Here is a 27,682-nt window from a genome sequence, read left to right as displayed (position 1 = left end):
GCAATGCCTGCATGTTCGCGTGGTTGCATTCAAAATTCTGGCAATTACACTGATGATTATTGCACCAGCATTTCACATTTCAAGTTGCTTATCTCGCTCTTATATTAACCTGTGATCTTGCACTGCTAATCACTTAAATATTTTACCTAGACAGATATGTTCACTAAATTTAGTTAACTACATTAACTATTTATTGGTGCTGAGATTTTTTTCGTCAGTGTATATCTGGGACTTTGTCATGAATGTCTATACGATATTGGAGCTGAAACACAACAGAATGAATAGATTCTACCAGCAGTCCGTTTGACTGTTCAGAGATGTGAGTAAACTCTCCCAAAGATGTAAATAACCATGCATGAGCAGCGCCTATTAGACTGAGGGGGGTCTGACAGCCGATCAGTTCCAGTCATTACACCAGGAAGGAGGTATACAGCTCGTGTTGTCTGTAGTTCAACAATTCCTAAACGGTCAATACCGCCGTTCGATCGCGTACGCATTGTTACTTTGTGCCAGGAAGGGTCTCAACAAGGGAAGTGTCCTGGGGTCTCAGAGTGAACCAAAGGTGATGTTGTTCGGACATGGAGAAGATACAGAGAGACAGGAACTGTCGATGACACGCATCGCTGAGGCTGCCGAAGGGCTACTACTGCAGTGGATGACCGCTACCTACGGATTATGGCTCTGAGCAACGCCAACATGTTGAATAATGCTTTTCGAGGAGCCACAGGACGTCGTGTTACGACTCAAACTGTGCGCTGTTGGGTGCATGATACGCAATTTCACTTCCGACGTCCATGGCGAGGTCCATGTTTGCAACCACGACACCATGCAGCGCGATAGAGATGGATCGCTCAGGATTGGCAGCACGTTCTCTTCACCGATGAGTGTCGCATATGCCTTTAACCAGATAATCGTCGGAGACATGTTTGGTGGCAACCCGGTCTATCTAAACGCCTTGGATACACTGTCCAGCGGGTGCAGCAATGTGGATGTTCCCTGCTGTTTTGGGGTGGTATTATGTGGGGCCGACGCTCGCCGCTGGTGGTCAGGGAAAGCGCCGTAACGGCTGCACGATATGTGAAAGTCGTCCTCCGACCGATACTGCAACCACATCCGCAGCATATTGGCGAGGCATACGTCTTCATGGACGCCAATTCGCGCCCCCATCGTGCACATCTTGCACACCTAGCGAATGACTTCCTTCAGGATGAAGACATCGCTCGACTATAGTCGCCAGCATGTTCTCCACACATGAACCCCAGCGAACATGCCTGGGATAGGTTGAAAATGACTGTTTATGGCTGACGTGACCCACCAGCAACTCTGAGGGATCCACGCCGAATCGCCGTTGAGGAGTGGGACAATCTGGACTAACTATGCCTTGATGAACTTGTGGATAGTATGTCACGATGAATATAGGCATACATCAAAGCAAGAGAACGTGCTACTGGGTATTACAGGTACCGGTGTGTACAGATATCTGGACCACCATCTCTGAAGGTCTCATGTATGGTGGTACAACATGCAATGTGTGGCTTTCTTGAGCAATAAGAAGGGCGGAAATGATGTTTACGTTGATCTCTGTTCCAATTTTCTGTACAGTTTCCGGAACTCTGGGAATCGAGGTGATGCACAACTTTTTTTGTGTATGTAGTTTCACCGTCTCAGAGAATATAAATGGTGTTCTCTGAAAAGTAGAATATTTAAAGAGTACTAGAAATGGCTAAATGAGCTTGCTTGAATCTCATGTCGAGAAGTCTGTAAGTCATTTACCTAACATAAAGCAGGAGGAAGTGGACCTTGTGAAGTACATTGTACACATTATTACTTCCGATTCGAGAACAGTTTTCATTGGTCATCGATAAAATGCTGTATAAATAAATGGTTCAAATGGCTCTGAGCACTATGGAACTTAACATCTGAGGTCATCAGTCCCCTAGAACTTAGAACTACTTAACCTAACTAACCTAAGGACATCACACACATCCATGCCCGAGGCAGGATTCGAACCTGCGACCGTAGCGGCCTCGCGGCTCCAGACTCAAGCGCCTATAGAACCGCACGGCCACACCAGCCGGCGCTGCATTAATTTTTCTTTTTTTTTTTTTTTTTTTGCAATCGCATTGACCAACTAGGATCACGTTAACAACTTCAGTTCCTTTTTCCTATTTTTCCAGTATTCGCTCATTTTCTCCCCACGAAGTCTCTTCCTTTCTTCTGTCCTAGTTGTTCCCCATTTTTTATTTCTTCTGCTTTGAAAACCTTCCAAATTTAGTATTTTGTTTTTAAAACGATTTCTTTCTGCTATTTCTGATTCTTTGATGTTGTTTCTTTCAAGATCTTTTCTTACTTCTGTAATCCATGCTATTGTCGATTTCTTCTTCCAGAAATATAGGAGTATTTGTTTTGTTAGTCTATTTCCATCCATTCAGTAGAGATGTCCAAAAAAGTTTAATCTTCGTTTGGCCATTACTTCAGATATTTTCTCTATATTTTTGTAGATCTCCTCATTACTTCTTATTTTCCAACCATCTGCAGTTGTTCATTGCACCCATTATTTTTCTAATAATCCTTCTTTCCAGTACCTCTAGTTTGTCCATCTTATAGTTCATCGTTAGGCATTCAGATCCATATAAACATTCTGGTCGTACCACTGTGGTGTAGTGTTTCAGTTTTGTTTTTCTAGATATACATTTCTTGTTGTAAATATTTTTTTGTTCAAACCATACGCTCTATCCATTTTGTTAATTCTTACATCTATTGCAGATTTTTCTAGTCCATTCTGTTGTATAGTTTCTCCAAGATATTTAAATTTATTTACTCGCTCTATTTTACCTATTTGTATTTCTATGTATTTTGGTGCATTTTTTATATTTGTCATGAATTTTGTTTTTTCAGCTGAAATTTTGAGACCAGTTCTGTTTGCAAATTTTTCCAGAATGCTTGAGTAACTGCTTCTGTCAGGTTTTCTGAAAGTATTACGAAGTCATCCGCAAAAGCCAAGCAGCTTACCTTAATTCCATTTGTTTTCCTTCCCAGAGTTACTGGTTCAATTTTGTGATTTTTTAGCTCCGAATTCCAGATCCTTACAATTTTTTCTAGAACACAGTTAAACATCAAACCAGTCTCAGGACTGAAGACCACAGCAGCAGCAGTTTTGATTTAACACCAAATTCTCTAATGACCTTATCTATCGTTTCTCTGTCTATACAGTCAAATGCTTTCTTGAAATGTATAAATGACACTAGTACTGGTTTGCTGGTTAACGTTCTATGGCGAATTATTTACTTTAAGTTAATAATTTGTTCTGCACAGGATCTTCCCTTTCGAAAACCACCCTGATGTTCTCCTACTTGTTTGTGTAAAGTATCTACCACTCTGTTGAGGAGAATTTTTGATAATGTTTTGTATGCCCCTGCAGAAGTGACACTCCTCTGTAATTACTGACATTTTGTTTGTCTCCCTTTTTATGTAGCGGGTGGATTAATGCTGTTTTCCATTCAACTGGCACCTTTTCAGTTTTCCAAATGTTCTCAAAAAGCAACTGTACATCCTTTTCGTTTATGAAATACAATTATTATTGACGTTATCTGCCAGAGACTACATTATTTTTGTACATTTAAGTTAATTTTTCTTACTTCTCACTGATTTCCCATTCTGTCTTTGCACTACTGTACTGTAATATCATCGTGATAAAGCACAAAGTGTCTACTGCATGTTCTACGATATTCGTATTTGAATCGATGGAATTGCATCATTATCCTCGTGGTCTCTTCATGCATCAAATGGTTCAAATGGCTCTGAGCACTATGGGACTTAACATCTGTGGTCATCAGTCCCCTAGAACTTAGAACTACTTAAACCTAACTAACCTAAGGACATCACACCCATCCATGCCCGAGGCAGGATTCGAACCTGCGACCGTAGCGGTCACGCAGTTCCAGACTGAACCACCTAGAACCGCACGGCCACACCGGCCGGCTCTTCATGCATCCACTAACTGTTTGACTATCCCTGTTTTGAACAAGATCTCTAAAATTTTACGTAAAGAAGCAAAGCGTAATCTTCATAACCCCTGTTGCCTAAAAGTACCTTCTAAATTATACAGATCTTCTCTACAATCTATCCTCTCAAAGAAGAGTTCTTAAAATTGCATCGTCATTAGCATAAATATTAGGTGCAAATGGTATTCAGGACGGTATTCTTGTACAAACTAAAATAAACCTCGACGTCGATTTTCATTTCAGTTCTTCAAACTTGTATCTGGTACGCAGTCGCTGCGTCAGGCTGTCTAGGGTAGGAAGACAGGGCCAAAGGGAGACTGAACATCATTCGTGGTGTGAATTTTCTCTTTGTTTTAACAGAACACAGTCAGTTAAATTTATTAAACCTCCGTTGAAAAAAAAAAAAAAAAACCTTCCAGTGGTATTGACTACTATGAAACAGAGTAATTTAAAGTCATGAGACTCTACTAGTTTGATTAATAGCAAACAGATTACATTAAATAGTAAAAGCTGTATCAGAACAATAAAAGAGCTAAAAATTCTTTCTCGAAAGGAGCTTCATAATATACAATTCAAAATAGAAGTATACTCCGCAAGAAAGCACCATACAAGGAAATTCTATACCGTCGGATGGCGGAGGTGCTCAAGCCGAGCAAGAGAAATAACCAGAAGAAACGGACGTTGAACATTGCATGCTGAAGGGTACAAAAAGTCAGAACGTACATTTGTACTAAACAGTGGCAGTACTAGTACAGGAAATGGCAGTTACTGCTATGGCTGCTTCCGACGCTCGCCTCACTCGCATTCGATGAACCAAGTGGGAAACTCACCAGATGTATCCGTACAACGATCCAGGAAGGGCAGCGTGAAGCCGACACACACCTTCAAGGCAGCGGCGCTCCGGCGCGCGCCTCCACGTCCGGCCGGTCGCTGAAGTACACAACACGCTCCTTCCCTCTGTAAGGGCCCCACACGTTCAAAGGTTTGCAGCCGGCCGAAACCTGCGTAATAAGGGCTCGCAATCCAGGCACCCGCAGGAGTGTCTGTTCCTGGTTTCGCTGCTAAACTCAGAGCCGGTGAATGTTAACTTCCAAACTTGTACCAGCCATCAACTGCCGTACACGACTCGCCTCGCCGCCAGGTTCCATCTCGGCCTCCTCACTCTGAGTGAACTGTTTCACCTTCCCGTTCTCACTGTCACTGTCCTTGTTCCTCCGATCTCCGCGCGAACAACGCCCTCCTAAGGCATAGATGTTCTACTAGAGACAGTGGCGCGATCTGTCCATTGCGCAGTGTATTAGCGTCCAACAGACACTGTATTAAAGTTCCGCGGTTTCCCCAAGCCCCTCACCTACTCAAATGCTCCTCTGAACGCAAAACTGATTGCGATCAAACTTCCGCACATCAGATCCGACAAATAACTGAAACCTGGTAGTCAAGGAAGGCAGAATTCGGTTACGATTGTGGACGGGGCCGTAATCAGTTACTATTGATTGGCTTATTTTAACACACACAATTTATTTAAAATCAACAACAAATTAAAATAATGGCAATAATTTAAGAATTGTTTCATGACTGAAAGCCTTAATGGGCATAAATTAAGAACTGTTTAAACTTGTTGTAACTTACAATTACAGTTATTAAAATATAAAAGACAAATTACCAAAGATCTTAAAGCTCACTGCTATAATGAAAGTACCAAATTAGGATTTTAAAACAAGTAACCATGCTCACGGATGACGGCCTTAATGCCAATAAATTAAGAACTGATTAAACTTGCTGCAACTTACAATTACAGTTATTAAAATACAAAAGACAAAAGACCGAAGATCTTAAAGCTCTCTGCAAAATACAATTGCCAAACTACAATTTTGAGACAAGTAACGACACTCACGGCCGAGGGCCTTAATGACAATAAATTAAGAATTGTTTCATGGCTGAAGACTTTGCTGGCAATAAATTAAGAATTGTTTCACGGTTGAAGGCCTTAAACGCCAAGAATGGCAATTATTAAAAAAATTAACAAACATACTGTCAAACACCAATGCAATAGCAAAAGTTAATTTAAAAGACAGGCAACTGATCACCAAGCAAATGAGACAAAATGATAATAAACTTGGTAACACAAGCGTTTAACTTGCTGTAACGCCAAGAGTGGAAATTATATTTAAAAAATTTAGAACATACAATAAAACAGCAAATATAATAAGGTTAATTCAAAAGAACAAGTAACTGATCCACAAACAGGTGATGGTGACTTCGTAATACAATAATAAAATAATAACACAATAATAAAACATAAGGGCCAGTCACGGACAATGCTCCAGGGATCGACCTGTGAGTAGATCAGGCCAAAAATACTTTCTCGAGCAATGAGGAAGGCAGCGAAGAGTTGTTGCATTCACACCACAAGATGGTAACTCAGACTAGTGGCAGTCTAATGAATGACTGATGATAATCTGCTGAAGCTACCTAACGTCCGATAACCAATGCAATGATGGAACAACACGCCAAGGCCAGAACCAGCGGTCAGCACTACGTCCTCAGAATGCTGTGTTTAGAGCGTTCGAAAGGAGGAAGGAACCACTACTACCAGAGTAGAAGAAACACCAACCGACCTACAAATCAAGGAAACTGTCAAAACTACACGTTTTACCAGATAGCAACGGCAAGACGAGGAAACGTACTCTACCGTTGTATACACTGACCTCCAGGGCAGGTAACTGGGGCGTTAGCAGGAAAAATACCGCTGGTTGAACCTAACAAACAGTAACATATAGAATGCGGCATTTAGTAACAAGAAGTCGAGAAATATTAATTTGATCCGCCTTTTAAGCACTCCACTCGGCTCGGCGACATTGCAAGCAGCAACACGAACCCAAGTGACTGGAGAATTGCGAGATCTCACAATGTTGGAGGTTTCATTACTCGGATGTAAATCCAGTCAACTTAAGTCTTGTTGGATCCGGTTGACGACTACGTCGTGTACCCTCGCGACCACAATCCCGCAGTGCATGCGTGCCACCAGCAGTCCCGGCGTGTTCTAGCACTGCCCTCTTGGCTCCTCCAGAGTCCCCAACCGAACTGCTCACTCGCACGACCCGGAAGAACAACCACGTTACCCCAAAGATAGGCGACAGTTAGCACATAACGTAAACGCCGCTGTTGCCACTCGTAGACAGGCAATGCTTGTGAAACCAAGTGGCGTCTGTCAACACAGGAAGAAGGCAAACAACCGCAACCATGTCAACTAAACGATACAGTCCGGCCTCCACAGAGGACGGAAACATACAACAGCACCAACGCGAGCCGCAGCACGGCTCAATAATGGTCTTTGTTGCTTTCGACGTCCTTTTGTAACTTCCAGTAGTTAGATGCTCGCAATGTACCACTTCGTGGTAAGACTCCGAACATGAAATTCAGTGTCTACGCGAGATTGCAGGACTCTGTCAACTGCGAAAAGTGTGCCACATTCCTATTGTAGAGAAATTACGTAGCGTGCAAGTGACCTGTGAAAAATACCACCACCTAAAAACAGTTATTCACTTTTAATGACATAGCTGGCACATTTATTGGATCAAGTACAGATGGTGGTTACTGTAACGAGTGTCAGGCTCAAGCTGCTTTTGGCCTCAGATATATGCGGCCATGGACGACTCAGCCTGCACGGTAGCTCAGCGTGTTTGGTCAGAGAGCTGCCTGCTCCCTGTAATATAAAACGAATAAAGTAATCAACGATCACCTTTAACAGGTGTCATGTGACGTCCGACCAGACTTAAATTCCGAGAACAATAATGATTAAAATGAAGAGGGAAAGAAAAATTGGTACTGGCCAGGTCACGCGTTACAGTGACCACGGTACTGACACTACGAGAAACTCTGTTGCGTCCTATTAGCTATTGGGTTGGAATTGCGGCGATAGTTGGGACTAACTGATATCAGAACAACCCACTTTCCAGAATGAGATTTTCACTCTGCAGCGGAGTGTGCGCTGATATGAAACTTCCTGGCAGATTAAAACTGTGTGCCCGACCGAGACTCGAACTCGGAACCTTTGCCTTTCGCGGGCAAGCGCTCTACCATCTGAGCTACCGAAGCACGACTCACGCCCGGTACTCACAGCTTTACTTCTGCCAGTAACTTTACAGAAGCTCTCCTGCGAACCTTGCAGAACTAGCACTCCTGAAAGAAAGGATATTGCGGAGACATGGCTTAGCCACAGCCTGGGGGAGGTTTCCAGAATGAGATTTTCACTCTGCAGCGGAGTGTGCGCTGATATGAAACTTCCTGGCAGATTAAAACTGTGTTTGGAAGGTAGGAGACGAGATACTGCCAGAAGTAAAGCTGTGAGTACCGGGCGTGAGTCGTGCTTCGGTAGCTCAGATGGTAGAGCGCTTGCCCGCGAAAGGCAAAGGTTTCGAGTTCGAGTCTCGGTCGGGCACGCAGTTTTAATCTGCCAAGAAGTTTCAACCTTCACTTTCATGCATTGTGGCTTCAGCGATGATGTACGTCCAACATAAAAGCTGACATGCATCAGTAATACATTTGATTTAAAATCAGAATATACTTTTGAAACTGACAGTTACAATTTAGTTGTTAAAACACGTGGTAGCCTAGCATCTCTAAGGTATGTTGTGCTTGTGAGTTTATTGCTGTTTTGATGTCTATGACGCCTTCCTGTTTGTAAGGAGCATTCAAAAAGAAACTAGCCATAGGCAAGAAAATGAAAACTGCTCACAGGCTCGCAATATCGTTACTTAAAGAGGAAGATGCGGTCTTTGTAAGGGCACTGAGGCCTAAGATTAGCCACTTGAGGGACACGTGCGCACTCCCACGTGACGACAAAGTGCACACGCGCACTTGTCGGTCGTCCACTGCACTCAAACATGTAAAAAAAGTGAAATCGAAGAAGGGTGTTTATACTGACAGTGGAATTAGTGGGGAGTTGATGATATCATTCACATTTAAAATGTTGTCATTGTCATTAAAATTGTGTGTGGACAAAACTATTTTACAGGAATAACTTTACTTTGTGACAGGTAGGGTAAGGTTGAGCTAAATTTTGTCCCCAAAGGGGTAGTAAATACTTTTTTATTTTATTTTATTTTATTTATTTATTTTTACCCATCAGTTTTCCGAATGGTTACCAGTTCCTCCCCTGCACCTACCTCTTCATCTCAGAGTAGCAGTTGCAACTTACATCCTCAATTATTTGCCGGATATATTCTAATCTGTGTTTCCTCTACAGTTCTTTCCCTCTACAGCTCCCTCTTGTACCGTGGAAGTTACTCCGTGAATTCTTAATACATGTCCCACATCTTTTAGCTTCTTCCTGTTTTCCATTTATTCCCTTCCCCCACTATTCTCCGGAGAACGTCCTCATTATTTACCTTTACAGTACATCTAATTTTCAACATTTCTCTGTACTACCACATCTCAAATGCCTGGATTACAGTCTTTTCAGGTTTTCCCATAGCCCATGTTTCATTACCATACGAGGCTGTGCTCCAGACGTACATTCACAGAAATTTCTTCCTCAGATTAAGGTCTATGCTCGATACCAGTACACTTTTCTTGGTCAGGAACGCCCGTTTGCGAGTGCTACCCTGCTTTTTAATTCCTCCTTGCTCTGTCCGTCATGGGTTATTTCGTTGCCTAGGTATCACAGTTCTTTAACTTCGCCTATTTCGTGATCGCCAATCATGATGTTAAGTTTCTTGATTTTCTCATTTCTGCTACTTCTCCTTACTTTCGAATTTCTTCCATTTTCAATCGACATTCAGTAGTCATTAGATTGTTCATTCCGTTCAGCAGACCGTGTAACACTTCTTCACTGCCACTGAGGGCAGCAATGTCATTAGGGAATCTTATCACTGATAACCTTTCACTTTGAATTTTAATTCCACTACTACATCCCTAATCTTACACACTTTTTAATCCGAGCACATAGTTCTTGGTTGTCCATTGATATTATTCCCTTTTAGCTTTTGTACATATTGCATATTACCCGTCTCTCCCCATAACTTACCCCTCTTTTTCTCAGAATTTCGAACACCTTGCACCATTTTACATTGTCGAACGCATTTTCCAGGTTGACAAATTCCATGAACGTGTCTTGATTTTTCTATAATCTTGTTTCCATTATCAACCGCAATGTCAGAATTGCCTCTCTGGTGCCTTTACCTTTCAGCCGGCCGGTGTGGCCGTGCGGGAATAGGCGCTTCAGTCTGGAACCGCGTGACCACTACGGTCGCAGGTTCGAATCCTGCTTCGGGCATGGATGTGTGTGATGTCCTTAGGTTAGTTAGGTTTAAGTAGTTCTAAGTTCTAGGGGACTGATGACCACAGATGTTAAGTCCCATAGTGCTCAGAGCCATTTGAGCCTTAACTTTTCCTAAATCTAGACTTAGCGTCGTCTAACACATGCTCAATTCTCTTTTCCGTTCTTCTGTATATTATTCTTGTCAGCAACTTGGATGCATGAGCTGTTAAGCTGATTGTACGATTCCTCTCGCACTTGGCTGCTGGAATTGTGTGGATGATGTTTTCGCGAAAGTCAGATGGTATATCGCCCGTCTCGTAGATTCTCCACTTCAACATGAAGAATCGTTGTGTGCCACTTACCCCACTAATTTTAGAAATTCTTATGAATCTTATTTGTCCCTTCTGTCTTATTTGATTGTATGTCTTCCAAAGCTCTTTTAAATTCTGATTCTGCGAATAATACCGGATCTCCTATCTCTTCTATATTGACTCCTGTTTCTTCTTCTATCACATCATCAGACAAATCCTCCGCCCCCCCCCCCCCCACACACACACACAGGCGCCTTCAATTCACTCTTTCATCCTATCAGCTCTTTCTCCTGTATATAACAGTGTAATCCCCATTGCATTCCTTATGTTACGTCCCTTGCTTTAAATTTCACCGAAGGTCGTTTTGACTTTTCTATACGCTGAGTCAGTGCTTCTGATAATCATTTCTTTTTCGATTTCTTTGCATTTTCCATGTACGCATTTCGCCTTAGCTTCCCTGTCCTTCCTATTTATTTTTCAAAAATGACTTTATTTCTGTCTCCCTGAATTTCCCTGAACATGTTTCTACTACTTTCGATCAGCTCGTGTATTTCTTCTATTACCCATGGTGTTTTGCAGTTACCTTCTTTGTGGCTATGTTCTTCTTTCCAACTTCTTTGACTGTCTTTATAGAGATGACCATTCCCCTTCAAACCAGCTGCCTCCTGAGCTCTTCATTATCGCAGTATCATTAGCCTCAGATAACTTCAAGTATTCCTCTTCATTCCCTAGTACTTCCGTATCCCAATATTGCGCGTACTGATTCTTCCTGACTAGTCTCTTAAACTTCAGTCTACTCATCATCACGACTAAATTGTGATCTGAGTCTATATCTCCTCCTCAGTACGCCTTACAATCCAATATCTGTTTTCGGAATCCCTGCCTGACCATGGTGTAATCTAACTGAAACCTTCCCATATCTCCCGTCATTTTCTAGGTGTATCTCCTCTTCTTGTGATTCTTGAACAGAGTATTCGCTGGTACTAGCTGAAATTAATCGAGAACCAAATTGTCTCTTTCTCATTGCTTGTCCCAAACCTGTATTCTCCTGTAGCTCTTTCATCTACCCCTTCCGCTACAACCTAGTTTCAGGCCCCCATGACTGTTAGTTTTTCATTTCCCTTTACGTACGAAAGTACCCTTTCTATACCCTCACGTGCTTGCCCTATCTCTTCATCATCGTCTTATGACGTCTGCATTTACACCTTCTAACAACCCTACCACAACAAAGGTCAAAATTTAATAATGATTGTGGTGTTGCTCACTCTGCTAAATACTGCATTTTCGGGTAACAACAAAGTTATTATTTGGCCGGTGTCATTAGAGCACAGTTAATAAAGTCATTTCATGTAATAATAAATAAACTAGGCACTCATATTTTCGTGTTTCCCACGCTGGTCTCGTTGTAAAATCATGGCTCAATCGTCGAAAATCTAAGTGGTAATGATTCCAAGCTCGGATGCAAAGAGGCCTCGATTTCATTCTGCTATATTCAAAAGTTTTATAGATGTGTTTCACAAACCATTCTTGAAGATTAAACCTTTGAAAGTTAGCACATGGTGATGTAAAAAAAAATAATGAGCACTCCGAATTTAAGTTAGACTTTCTTTTTATTGCTTTTGTTGCAGTATCACGTAACACACGAAACATCACTTCACAATACAAAACATACTTGAAAACATCTTCCTCACTGTTAAAGTTAACATTTTATAACCTGACTACAATACGCGTCTTTCCAACATGACGTCCTAGACTTGACTTTCTCAAGGTCCGACTCTCTAACTAACTAATAATCACTTACGCGTCCAAAAATCAGAGTTACAAGTATGACAAAGATCATAGTGACAAAAGAAATGATACATATAAGATTAATATCATTGCAATATAAACATATCGATGTATCAGAGTACCTCTACATTAATGAAATCGAATCTGAATGTTGTCTCAGAAATATGTCAACTAATTTACAGAAACACAGTAGAATATTACTGGTATCGAGAGGTTCAGGTGAGCTGCCGAAATGGTTACGTAATTCAAGTACCATTACAACCTGAACTATCGTTGTCGGTGTTAGTTTGCTACTGATTTTGATGAGAATAACCGTATCACTGAACTGTTCACATTAAGTCAGTACCCCACCTTCCTATTCAAAACGAATCCCATTCCCGTTAAACCATTTTCTGCGGCTGTTGATATTACTCTACACTCATGTGACCCAAATTTATTGTCTTCTTTACATTTCACTTCACTTACCCTCGCCCCCACCCCCCCTATATCTAGAGTGAGACCGTTATTATTTCATTACGCATTTTAACTGGTAGCGATGGACAGATCATACTTGTTAGTTTTGTTTGGTAAAGGTACATTGCTTCAGGATCTGTTCTTCATTGTAGATGAAAATGCCGATTAAAATGTTGAGACAACGGAAAAAGGAAAACTTCGAGTGGCTTTTTCGAATCGTAAATCAGGCTGCCATACAGTTATCCACAATACGGATTATTACACTTTTTATCGGTTCCAGTAGTTATTACACCCATTTCTCACAGTGAAATTGGCTACGACCAACAGTCCCCTCACAAATTTCGTGAAACCACATCTTGCACTTATCACACCTTATATTCACGTTTCTTAACAGGTATATAGTCGTAATATTTAATGTCGCAGAAACCACAGGAATTTTTCATTCCTCAGACTAAGCTTCAACTGACGAAGAAGAATATTTTCCTGGATCTCAATGTTTCTCTGAGCATCTAGTGGATTTCTGCAATCCTTGACCTTCTTTCTTTGACAGTTTTGAAAACGCAGTTTTCTCTTCTCTCTTGTGAGACTGACATAAACTATGGCGTAAGATGTGAGGTACCGGCATTTTTTTGTTGTGGTTGACAAAACAGAACAAAGTGTTAATGAAGTTGTTGAGCTCTGACTTTCCGAATTTCTTGGGAGATTAGGAGTTGCAGGGCCTGGATTTACTTCTGATTCTGTATTAAAAGAGCGGTACTCATCACTCATGAATGTGGGCGAAGGAAGAAATTTGTGCGTATTTTGTTCGGATTGAAGGGGATATTTCCCGTGCACTTAAACCCCTTTAAAGAATCACCTTCGTTAGACCCACGTCTCCAGGCGACATCGAATATTTTACTAAAAACAAATTTTTTCATGGAGACCGAGTGATTACTGTGTATAATTAGGCTATTAAGTTTAACATTTCATATTGTATTCCGATTCAGAAAGCCCACGAAGACTGATTCACGTAGCCCCAATCCCTTGAAAATTTTTGTATGTATGCACTTGCTGAAGTTTGTAACCGATGTCGGTGGTTCTATTCTTGACCGACCTGGTGGATTTTATACAACTGATGGCGGCAATATTTATGACTAGGATTCATGTATATCAATAACAGACCATAATCTCATCGTACCTAATATTACATGATGTATTTTTACAGGGAATACCTCTTTTGTTTCCTTCAGCATGATTATATAATATCCCTTGGCCCATGGCAGCGGGTTCGAATCATAGATACATCAGCTGCTTGGTTCAACGACTTTCAAATGATGTATTTTTACAGGGAATATCTCTTTTGTTTCCTTCAGCATGATTATATAATATCCGTTGGCCCATGGCAGCATGATTATATAATATCCCTTAGCCCATGGCAGCGGGTTCGAATCATAGATAGATCAGATGGATAGATCAGCTGCTCTGTTCAACGACCTTCAAATTATTATTAGCTTACAATTAATATATATCGCATACCTCTTTTGTTTCCTTCAGCATGATTATATAATATCCCTTGGCCCATGGCAGCGGGTTCGAATCATAGATACATCAGCTGCTTGGTTCAACGACTTTCAAATGATGTATTTTTACAGGGAATATCTCTTTTGTTTCCTTCAGCATGATTATATAATATCCGTTGGCCCATGGCAGCATGATTATATAATATCCCTTAGCCCATGGCAGCGGGTTCGAATCATAGATAGATCAGATGGATAGATCAGCTGCTCTGTTCAACGACCTTCAAATTATTATTAGCTTACAATTAATATATATCGCATACCTCTTTTGTTTCCTTCAGCATGATTATATAATATCCCTTGGCCCATGGCAGCGGGTTCGAATCATAGATACATCAGCTGCTTGGTTCAACGACTTTCAAATGATGTATTTTTACAGGGAATATCTCTTTTGTTTCCTTCAGCATGATTATATAATATCCGTTGGCCCATGGCAGCATGATTATATAATATCCCTTAGCCCATGGCAGCGGGTTCGAATCATAGATAGATCAGATGGATAGATCAGCTGCTCTGTTCAACGACCTTCAAATTATTATTAGCTTAAAATTAATATATATCGCAAGGTGGCGCGCTTTGCCTGCGCGAGAAAAATATTTATTACTTCAGTTCTACACTCCTGGAAATTGAAATAAGAACACCGTGAATTCGTTGTCCCAGGAAGGGGAAACTTTATTGACACATTCCTGGGGTCAGATACATCACATGATCACACTGACAGAACCACAGGCACATAGACACAGGCAACAGAGCATGCACAATGTCGGTACTAGTACAGTGTATATCCACCTTTCGCAGCAATGCAGGCTGCTATTCTCCCATGGAGACGATCGTAGAGATGCTGGATGTAGTCCTGTGGAACGGCTTGCCATGCCATTTCCACCTGGTGCCTTAGTCGGACCAGCGTTCGTGCTGGACGTGCAGACCGCGTGAGACGACGCTTCATCCAGTCCCAAACATGCTCAATGGGGGACAGATCCGGAGATCTTGCTGGCCAGGGTAGTTGACTTACACCTTCTAGAGCACGTTGGGTGGCACGGGATACATGCGGAAGTGCATTGTCCTGTTGGAACAGCAAGTTCCCTTGCCGGTCTAGGAATGGTAGAACGATGGGTTCGATGACGGTTTGGATGTACCGTGCACTATTCAGTGTCCCCTCGACGATCACCAGTGGTGTACGACCAGTGTAGGAGATCGCTCCCCACACCATGATGCCGGGTGTTGGCCCTGTGTGCCTCGGTCGTATGCAGTCCTGATTGTGGCGCTCACCTGCACGGCGCCAAACACGCATACGACCATCATTGGCACCAAGGCAGAAGCGACTCTCATCGCTGAAGACGACACGTCTCCATTCGTCCCTCCATTCACGCCTGTCGCGACACCACTGGAGGCGGGCTGCACGATGTTGGGGCGTGAGCGGAAGACGGCCTAACGGTGTGCGGGACCGTAGCCCAGCTTCATGGAGACGGTTGCGAATGGTCCTCGCCGATACCCCAGGAGCAACAGTGTCCCTAATTTACTGGGAAGTGGCGGTGCGGTCCCCTACGGCACTGCGTAGGATCCTACGGTCTTGGCGTGCATCCGTGCGTCGCTGCGGTCCGGTCCCAGGTCGACGGGCACGTGCACCTTCCGCCGACCACTGGCGACAACATCGATGTACTGTGGAGACCTCACGCCCCACGTGTTGAGCAATTCGGCGGTACGTCCACCCGGTCTCCCGCATGCCCACTATACGCCCTCGCTCAAAGTCCGTCAACTGCACATACGGTTCACGTCCACGCTGTCGCGGCATGCTACCAGTGTTAAAGACTGCGATGGAGCTCCGTATGCCACGGCAAACTGGCTAACACTGACGGCGGCGGTGCACAAATGCTGCGCAGCTAGCGCCATTCGACGGCCAACACCGCGGTTCCTGGTGTGTCCGCTGTGCCGTGCGTGTGATCATTGCTTGTACAGCCCTCTCGCAGTGTCCGGAGCAAGTATGGTGGGTCTGACACACCGGTGTCAATGTGTTCTTTTTTCCATTTCCAGGAGTGTAGTTGCTCCATGCCGAGCGAAGAAAAGTAAGAAAATCGGAATGTGACAGTGCTTTGTTACGGACAGGATAGCGAGAGGAAGTGTACGAAGGTGTGCAACGAAACAGTCATTTTTAGCCGCCATACTGTATAATTTGTGTTTTTTGAGATTCACAAGCGATATGTAACGTTAATGTGGAGTTTAGTAATGGCCATAATACAGTCTGTTGCATTTCAAAGGTAACTGCGGATGTTTAAGTTTGATCAAAGGATTCTCTCATGAACTGTTATGTACCAGAACTTGTATAGGACTTTGAACATTTGGTGGTCGACGTTTGCTGTAGAACCTGCTTCAATAACACGGTCAAGAGCATAGAGAAAGTTTTCTCTGCTAAAACGAACTCAGTTCACTCGCAGACAACCATCGAATGACAGAATGCAGATGGCAGTGTTACAATTCGAGAAGAACCTATAGAAGTTTTCTAGTACATTTCAAGAATTTTACAGGTTACCGTCGGAGTCGGCAGCTGCTCCTACACCACGAGAGTTATTTGTCTACGTGTACTAAATTACGTACGGTGTGGGAGAAGTTGATGCCGTTAGGGATATTGTCCTTCACAGAGATACAAGCAGAGACACTACACACGCTAGTGACTAGTCCAATAACAACAAGTTTAATATTACCAGCTTAAGACATTAATTTCATTTTTGAGTAGTAATATTAGAATTACAGTCTCCATTAAATATTCATCCGATTTGGCACGTCTATATTTCTGAAACTAATAAACATATACAGTGAAGTATGGCGCAGCTCTTATCAGTACTTGCAGGCAGCAGGGACGTGTTTGTACGGTTTCTAGTTGCTTTATATAACGAAGCTCCTTTCTTCCAGGAGTGCTAGTTCTGCAAGTTTCGCAGGAGAGCTTCTGTAAAGTTTGGAAGGTAGGAGATGAGATACTGGCAGAAGTAAAGCTGTGAGTACCGGGCGTGAGTCGTGCTTCGGTAGCTCAGATGGTAGAGCACTTGCCCGCGAAAGGCAAAGGTCCCGAGTTCGAGTCTCGGTCGGGCACACAGTTTTAATCTGCCAGGAAGTTTCATATACAGTGAATTTTGTAAGTTGATGAACGTGAAACTCCAAAAGTTTTTTTCATACCTTTTCATAGGTGTTGAATATGCCCAATAGAAATGCACGGCATCTCAGTGCGGTATTCAAATTTTTCCTACCCTGCTGCGAGCATGACTTGAGCTACAGCCTCCACAGCTGGTGTAATGTGATGTCACAGTTCATTCATCGTCGGTGGTAACCGAGGCACATAAACGGTCTTTTATAAATTCCCGCAAGAAATATCACATACAGTCAGGTCCGGTGACCTTGGAGGCCAGTTATGTAAGTCTGGATCTTTTGGTCCAGTTCGACCGATCCATCGTTCAACAATCCTTTCATTTCAAAATTCCCGCAGTTCCAGATGCCAGTGTGGCGGTGCACCATCCTGTTGGGAAATGAAGTCGTTCGAATCAGTCTCCAAGTGTGGGAAAAGAAAGTTCTCAAGAGTAACGAGATATGTGCTTCCTGTAACAGTATTCTCGGTAAAGAAATATGGACCATTTACCTTTTCCAGTGAAACAGCACGAAATACTTTAAATTTTGGACAATCCCTCTCATGTTGTTCAACTTCATGTCGTTGTTCCGTATCCCATATTCTAACATTATGACTCTTCACTTTTTCATTTAAATGGAATGTCGCCTCGTCACTAAACACTAAGCGTGGGAGAAAAGTGTCATCCTCCATCTTGCCAAGAACGAAATTACAGAACACCAAACGTTGTTGCCGGCGGAAGTGGCCGTGCGGTTAAAGGCGCTGCAGTCTGGAACCGCAAGACCGCTACGGTCGCAGGTTCGAATCCTGCCTCGGGCATGGATGTTTGTGATGTCCTTAGGTTAGTTAGGTTTAACTAGTTCTAAGTTCTAGGGGACTAATGACCTCAGCAGTTGAGTCCCATAGTGCTCAGAGCCATTTGAACCAAACGTTGTTGTTGTCCTTGTGCTCAACCCATGTGTACAGCTCGGAAGCCATTATGGTACAGGACCGTTGCTAGATAGGTTGTGCACAAGCAGCAAGAAACGTTTTCCAAATACAGGCTGTTTAAAAAAGAATCATCATCTCTTTATTAAAAAGTCGTAACTATTATTATATGTGATATATGTACGTGAACAATGTAGTTTCGGAAAGTCAGTTCTAGTATATATGGTGTTGGGAAACGGACAGCGTTTTGTGCTCTACGTTTTGCGCAGTGCAGGTCAGTAATAACTGTTCAACGTTACTTTCGTACTAGGTATGGTGTGGATCCTTCTGCAGCACAGAGCATTAGACGAGGGCACGAACAATTCCGAGAAACGGGTTGTTAGTGTAAAGGAAAGTCGCCAGGCCGGTCCCGAGTGTCTGACACAGACGTCGAACGCATCCGCCGTAGTTTCACAAGGAGTTCGCAGAAATCCGTTCGCCGTGCAGCTCGACAGCTCAGTATGACCCCGATGTCCGTCTGGCGTGTGTTGCGTTAACTTTTACACACGAAACGATACAAAATTCAGCTACTGCAAGCTCTTCGTGAAGGTGACAACAACAACGTTTTGAGTTCTGTAATTTCGTTTTTGACAAGATGGAGGATGACAGTTTTCTTCCACGCTTAGTGTTTAGTGATGAGGCGACATTCCATTTAAATGGAAAGGTGAAGAGTCGTAATGTGAAAATATGGGGTACGGAACAACCACATGAAGTTGTAAAACATGAGGACTCTCCAAAATCTAATGTATTTTGTGCAGTCACCCTCACCTACCTATCGCTTCAGAACCTACCATAGCCCTTCATAACGTGATCGCCATTCCGCATGTTCCCGTAGTATTACAGATCTGCTGCTGCACCAGAACAGCCAAGCGGCCCTTGATCAAAGTGGCCGTGCTGAATGTTTTTATAGAAATGGTCGAAACAAGCCGTTCTTGAAAATGAGACAACAGGCTCATAACAAATTTAGACGGTTTAACGTTGGTGATATTCTGCTGAAAACAAGGAATTATATCCACTGAATGAAACAATACTCCATATGCAAGCTGTATAAAAATTCTGCAAGGCAACATGCAACACCTCTGCTCTAACAGCTTTGAGAATTGTGGATGGTTGTAACAGCCGAACAGTTCACGTGAGAGTTGCATATAAATTTTTACAACGTCAGGCACACGTTAAAGATTGTATTTTCTTAAGATGATTAAAATTCTTTTAGGTGTTGTAACGCATCATTTTACAAAAAATGGTTCAATGGCTCTGAGCACTATGGGACTTAGCATCTGAGGTCATCAGTCCCCTAGAACTTAGAAGTACTTAAACCTAACTAACGTAAGGACATCACACACATCCATGCCCGAGGCAGGATTCGAACCTGCTTCTGTAGCGGTCGCGCGGTTCCAGACTGAAGCGCCTAGAACCGCTCGGCCACACTGGCCGGCGTCATTTTAAATAATACATTGAAAGATAAGCTATTAAATCGATGTTTCGACTTTATTACAGCTGCCTTCCTCAGGACAAAATTGGTTTTGCTAGAGAAAAGGCGCTCCTATGGACTGCAGACGATCGGTCACAATACATCATATTTGCGGAACTTTATAAGTGCTTAAGTATAATAGGCTAGTCACAGCGAGAGGGAGAGGGTATGAATGTAGCTATTTGTGGACAACCCCATAGTCAATGGTTGGAGACAGTCTGTAATTCAGTGGTTCGATTCTGGTGGGCATGTAAGCACATCAAAGAAGAACTGGAGCTATACCACACCTTTCGTGTCAACGGGTATGATAACAAAAATATAAGAAAAGCAGCCAAGACCACCCGGAATAAATGAGGGGTAGAAGAAGGCAAGCAAGTAAAAGATTCAGATAGTGCATTTACTGCATGTGAAAGGCGTCCTACGGTGACGAGGTTTCAAATCTATTTTTCACTGCAGCAATAGGATACACGACTTGATAGGTTCCACCTAGGATAGAGTGGACACACACAATACTGCAGGAGTAAATAGACTATGTTGTACATTGGTACATTGATGAGACAGAAATGCCAGCCAGCACACGAGTTGCAAAATAGATCATTACAATAAATTGACACTTAGTAATGAAACAAAGGCCGGCCGCTGTGGCCGAGAGGGTCTGAGCACTTCAGTCCGGAACCGTGCTGCTGCTACGGTTGCAGGTTTTAATCCTGCCTCGGGCAAGGATGTGTGTGATGTCTTTAGGTAGTTAGGTTTAAGTAGTTATAAGTCTAGGGGACTGATGACCTCAAATGTTAAGTCCCATAGACCAGGCTGTTCCAGCTCGTCGGCTCCATTGTGAGCCCTGGAGCGCTCCCTGCTCCAGGGAGCCGCGTCGCTCGCTGTGGCCACTCAAGTGGGCCGGCACGCCGGCACGACTCGCTGAGGCAGGCGGCAAGGCAAGCGTTTCGAGGTGCCGGCTGCGTCTTACAAGATCGACAACTTCATACTCTTAGCTGCTAAGATGTGGTGACATGCTACACCAGGAAATACGATGTTCAGGAAATAAAAAAGAAACAACTGTTTTACAAGAAATTGCCTGCTAAATTTATTGGGCCTCTGTAGCTTGACATTTTCTTTTCATTACAAGATCGGAAATATCAGGCGTCAAAGTGTTCGCAGCGTTAATGCGGAGGATGGTCTTCATTGTTGCATTCTGAAGACATGATCGTTCCTTACTTTTTACTGTTTTCATTGCTGAAAAAAGCTGCTCACAACAATACGCAGATCCAAACGTGCACATGATCTGAGCGACATTGTTGTGAAGCTTGGGAAATGTTTTTTGTTGTAATGAACGATACCATCGTGACAAATCCAACGTGTTGTAGTACCACTCTTTCAACAAAGTTGAATTTTGCAAATCAATAATCTCCAATTGAAGTGACGGTGACAAGTCATCGGGGGAAATTGAAAAAGGAGTGCTGAACACCTTAAGTTCCATTTCCAAACTAGTGAGGTCTCGGAATCGTGTTTCAAACGACGTGATGAGCTGCTTTAACTTTGCTTGGTAATCGCCGAAAGTAGTACCTTCAGGTAGTTTTAAAGAAGCAAGACGATTGAAGAACGTTAAATGTCCATTACTCATTTGCCTCTCAAATAAACGTAACTTTTCCATGAACGCTTTGATCTGGTCGTGCATGTCAACGATTAGCTGCCCTTTGCCCTGCAATGACAAATTTAAATTATTCAGATGCATAGTTATGTCAGCTAGGAACGCCAGGTCTGATATCCATTTTATATCTTTCAGACAACGCATTTCTTCCCCTTTCATTTCGAGAAAAAGGCACATTTCCTCACGAATGGCAAAGAAAACATCAAGAGCTTTTCCCCGACTCAGCCAACGAACTGTACTGTGGTAAGTTATATCCCCATACTCCGCTTCCATATCTTCCAGGAATCCTTTGAATTGGCGATCATTCATACCGTGACGCCGTACAAAATCCACACACTTCACGACATCTTTCATTACGCCACCTAGCTCTATTGTTTCAGCACACAGGGCCTCTTGGTGGATAAAACAATGAAGAGTCAAAATGTCTTTCCCGAATTCGTCCCTGAGTTTATTTTTCAAACGAGAAGCAAAACCTCGGTGACGCCCGATCATTTGTGTTGCAACCTCTGTCGTACAGAATAGAGCTTATCCCACAACAAATTCATATTGTCCACTGATTCACAAACAGCTTCAAAAATGTCACGTCCTGTTGCGGTGTAATCTAGTGGTCCCACATCCAAGAGTTCTTCAGTTACTTGTAGCTCCATGTCGACACCATGCACGAAGACTGCAAGCTGAGCACAGTCAGATATGTCGGTGCTTTGGTCAAGCGCTAGCGAAAATGCAACAAAGCTCTCCGCACTTTTCCTGAGCTGTGTCTCTAAATCCGCTGCCATGTCCAGGATTCGACGAGACATTGTTTGCTTCGACAGGCAAACCCCTTCAATTGCCTGCAGCTCCCTTGGAAACAAACATTCTGCAACTGCTACCATGCACGATTTTACGAGTGGTCCCACCGAAAACGGCTTGCCACTGGTCGTAATGGCGTGAGCGACCCTGTGGCTTGCTCGAATTGCAGATTCAGTAGTGTTTTCTCCGGTCTCATTCACCTAAAAATTATAAACGCGTTACAGAACACGAACTATGTTGCACGTTTTGATACCCTCCGTATTACGAAACCGTTTTTAAACTTATGTCTCCTGAAAGGTATCCTCCGATAGAGGTACAGGGCTCCCGCGGCTAATCATAGCTGTCATTGAACACGGATTATTGCGTCAGTTGCAGATGCATGCTGCCAGGGGGCAGTGAGTTCGCTTTCCCCCTCCACGCGGGCTCCGAGCTGCCGCAGTGAGCGCTCCGGAGCGCTCCGGCTCCCTGAAGCTCGGTTGGAACAGCCTGCCATAGACCATAGTGTTCTGATCTATTTGAACCGTAATGAAACAAATAGGATGTGCGGGAAGCTATGGTGAAACGGGGGCATGCAAAATGTTAAGAAATCGAAAGGGAAATGATTGTCGGAGGGACTGACTCAGAGTGCAGAAAAATCAAAACAGCCTTCGGTGAAACTGAATCTAAGGAAAGTAACATTAAAAGTGCAGTGGGAATATCACCGTAAAATGCATAGGAGAGAGCGAATAGGGGTAAAGAGTTCATTGAAGGCCTCTGTGAGGGGATGATTTGTCTGATGGCGTGATAGAAGAAGAAACAGGAGCCGATTTAGAAGATATATGGGATCCAGTCTTAGAATCTGAATTTAAGAGAGCTTTGGGGGACTTACGATCACGTAAGGCCGAAGAAATAGATAACATTCCATCAGAATTTCAAAAATTGTTGGGTGAAGTGGCAACAAAACGAGTATTCACGTTGGTGGGTAGAATATATGAGACTGTCTATATACCGTCTGACTTTCGGAAAAAATCATCCACACAATTCTCAAGACTACAAGAGCCGACAAGTGCGAGAATTATCGCACAATTAGCTTACAGCTCATGTATCCAAGTACCTGACAAGAATGATACGCAGAAGAATAGAAAGTAACATTGAGGATCTGATATATGACGATCATCTAGGCTGTAAAAGTACCGCGGAGGCAGTTCTGACGTTGCGGTTGACAATGGAAGCAAGACTAAATAGAAATCAAAAGACTTTCGTAGGATTTTTCGACCTCGAAAAAGCGTTCAACAGTGACAAATTGTGCATTATGTTCGGAATTCAGAGAAAAATAGGGGTAAGGTACAGGGTTCAAATGGCTCTGAGCACTATGGGACTCAACTGCTGTGGTCATAAGTCCCTAGAACTTAGAACTACTTAAACCTAACTAACCTAAGGACAGCACACAACACCCAGCCATCACGAGGCAGAGAAAATCCCTGACCCCTCCGGGAATCGAACCCGGGAACCCGGGCGTGGGAAGCGAGAACGCTACCGCACGACCACGAGATGCGAGCTAAGGTACAGGGAAAGACGGGTAGCATGTAATAATACTCAAGAGCCAAGAGGAAACAATAACAATGCAAGACCAAGAAGGGAGCGCCCGGATTAAAAAGGATGTAAGAAAGGAATGTAGTCTCTTGCTCCTACTGTACAATCTACATATCGAAGAAGCAATGACGGCAATAATAGAAAGGTTGAAGTGTGGAATTAAAATTCGAGGTGAAAGAAATCAACATCCTATTCCCTGATGACCTTGCTATTCTCAGTGTAGTTGAAGAACGGTTACAGAACTGGTGATCACGAATTAGAAGTTAAGGAATTCTGCTACCTAGGCACCAAAATAAGTAGTGTCGGACGGTCAAGTAGGACATAAAAAGCAGGATAACACAGACAAAAAGGAATTCCTGACAAAGGAAAGTTAACTATCGTCTTACATAAGTATTAATTTCAGGAAAAAATTTCTGAGAATGAACTTTTGTATGCTAGTGAGACGTGGACTGTTGGAAAAGCGGAAAAAGATAGAATCGAAGCATTTAAGATGTGGTGCTAGGGAAGAACGTTGAAAATTGAGTAGACTGATAAGCTAGAATCGGCTAGGAAAGGAATATATGGAAAACACTGCCGAGAAGAAGCGACAGTACGTTTTCCTGAATCTCAGTTTCAATGTAAACAAAAGTCTGTAGCTGAACAGGTATCGCTTGTTATTCTTTACCTTTCGTTCAGTAAATTTCCCCGTACTTATAAATTGTTATTTCATTTTCAGTCATTTATTTTAGTACATAAAGTGTATATACAATCTAGATTCATTATTATTTGTATCTTTTTTCAACATAACAAATGCATTTCCCTTTATGCTCTTCGTTCCTACCATTTTTACATCCAATGAATTTACAGTAAAACACGGAAATATTTGTACGTGCTCGAATACTTCATCATACGTTGTCATATATTCTTAATTTCTAGTCTTTTGTGGTTATTACTGGGCCTAAATTCTTCCTTAGTTATTCTCTAGTGTTTCCGGATTACCTGAATTTGTAGGTTGCCCAGTACGTTTACATGTCCGACCCGTATTCTAATTTCTCTTACGTTAGACGTGGAAATTTCTGCTTTACATACAGTACACTATACCGTCCGCTATTAGTATTTTCTGCAAGCTTTCATCTTCATTTCAGTAAACTTTAGGAATTGTCTAACTGCATTATACATTAGAATAGATAAAACCAAATGTCTGACCAAATGAAGTGTTCCACAAGCAAGGTAGAAACGTTAGTATATTAATTACGCCAACGTTTGTCTTTTGTCAGGACCTCGAAAGACATTCCTGGCAGAAAAAGTGAGGCACTCGCAGTGTAGTCCGCTCGCAACGTAATTTCGGGTTTCTCCCTCGTATTAACGTTAGTAAATAATTCTTGTCCATTGTCGACCCATTACAAAACTGCAACTGTTAAGACTGAAGGTATGATTTCGTAGACTTTCCAGGCGTAATAAATGCTGATATTCTTCACGGGTTTGCAGCCGGATCAAGTCGTCGTCTAGACACAATATTTCGGCGGACCAGCTGGCCGCCATCTTCAGGTGAGTTAATTGTCGTGTACTGTCTCACCGGAACTGAATTCTAGCCACAAAGACGGAAACCTTCATACACCACTGACAGAGCACCGCGCGTGCGCGAGATGATGGGCAGCGCCTCCTGGCGGCAAGTAGACACGCAGCGCGCCCGTGGGAGAAGACGACAGGAAAGATAAATCGCAACAGCACTAGTTGGAAGAATCCAATGATCGAGAAGAAGACCGTTGTTGTTTAATATCGGACAAAATCTGATTCCATATCTTACTTAGAGGAAAACCTTTATCCCTGTTGATAATATTACTTGCTAATCTAATTTCAATGGATTCATTAAGAACACATATATCCTGAGGACTGAAGTTAACTATTTGGCCAAATTATAGGTAGGGGCGCCCAAGTTGCTGACAATGGGACGCAGAAGAATACCACTCTTATGAATCTTAGGTAAACCATACAATCTCGGAGGAACCGCCGCACCAGGGTGAAGTTACTTGATGAACATCAGTAGGGAAGGAGCTCTTCTTTAAAAGTGAGAGAGTCTTCCGTTTTATGCAATCCATGGGATCATTTTTGATTTTCCGATAGGCCGATTCCTCTAACACGTGAGAGAATAACCGTGGCATTACCTGTATCGGGTTAGAGTGATATTCCTCTGTGTCCCATTGTCAACAACTTGGGGGCCTCTACCTATAATTTGGCCAAATATATAGCTTCAGTTCTCAGGCCATATGTGAGAAAATGTGAACATCACATATCAAATTCGTCCGACTTTATTCAACGATTAAAATCGTTGTATTGTGGTCCTTCTGTCTTGATCGTCAGCTTTGATGTTATTTCTCTCTTTACTCGGGTTTCTCTTGAAGAGTCCCTGTTACTAATCGGTGAGAAATTAGATGAGGAAACCACCAAGTTATGTCGTCATGTGTTGACTTCAAAGTATTTTCTTTTTAATGATGTATGTTTTGAGCGAACTGAAGGAGTGGCTATGGGGAGTCCACTCTCCTCCATAGTCGCCAACCTTTTTATGGAAGACTTTGAGGACATGGCATTCGAAACTTCGTTTCTATAACCAAAGTGTTTTTTGAGATACGTTGATGACATTTTTATGGTTTGGCAACATGGAATTGATGCTTTGAATCGCTTTTTAGATAATTTTAAATGGCTCTGAGCACTATGGGACTCAACTGCTGTAGTCATAAGTCCCCCAGAACTTAGAACTACTTAAACCTAACGAACCTAAGGACAGCACACAACACCCAGCCATCACGAGGCAGAGAAAATCTCTGACCCCGCCGGGAATCGAACCCGGGAACCCGGGCGTGGGAAGCGAGAACGCTACCGCACGACCACGAGATAATTTTAAATGTCTACATTTGAGTATTCAATTTACTATGGAAATTGAAAGTGATGGTAAACTTCCATTTCTTGATGTTTTAGTTCACAGAAAAGACGATGGGACTTTTGGACACTGTGTTTATCGGAAACCTACTCAAACTGACCACTATCTTCATGCGACCAGCTCTCATCCACCACACCGACGTAGTGGAGTATTGCGGACTCTGGTTAAAACAGCTTACGCCATTTCTGACGAGGAGCATTTGAAAGAAGAACTTGACCATTTGAAAATTGTTTTCAAACAGAATGGATATACGGAACAACAAATATGCTGTGCTCTTCAGTTTGGTCCGTCGCGCGAGCCAATAGAGGATACTTATGAAGCTGTTGCTTATTTACCCGTTGCGGGAAGTATATCATCCAAAATTTCAAGAATTTTAATAAAATACGATATTAAAAGTGTGTTTACGCCGGTAGCCAAGACTAGTGCCTTTCTTGGCTCAGTTAAATGATTTGGGCTTGAGGAAAGTAGGGGTCTATGAAATTCCGTGTAACTGTGGAAAGAAATATATTGGTCAAACTATTCGAACTATTCAGGACCGGTGTGTGGAACATCACCGGTGCACTCAGTTGTTCCAACCTGAGAAGTCGGCTGTGGCGGAACACTGCGTTATCGAAGGACACAGGATGATGCATGACAAGACACAATTCATCGCTCCTGCTTCTCGCTGTTCGAAATGTGTTCTTAAAGAATCAATTGAAATTAGATTATCAAGTAATATTATTAACAGGGATAAAGGTTTTCCTCTAAGTAAGATATGGAATCCGATTTCGTCGGACATTAAACAACAACGTTCTTTTCGATCATTGAATTCTTCCAACTAGTGCTGTCGCGAT

Source organism: Schistocerca nitens, chromosome 6 (assembly GCF_023898315.1).
Source record: "Schistocerca nitens isolate TAMUIC-IGC-003100 chromosome 6, iqSchNite1.1, whole genome shotgun sequence".
NCBI lineage: Eukaryota > Metazoa > Arthropoda > Insecta > Orthoptera > Acrididae > Schistocerca > Schistocerca nitens.
This window is presented reverse-complemented; position numbering follows the sequence as displayed.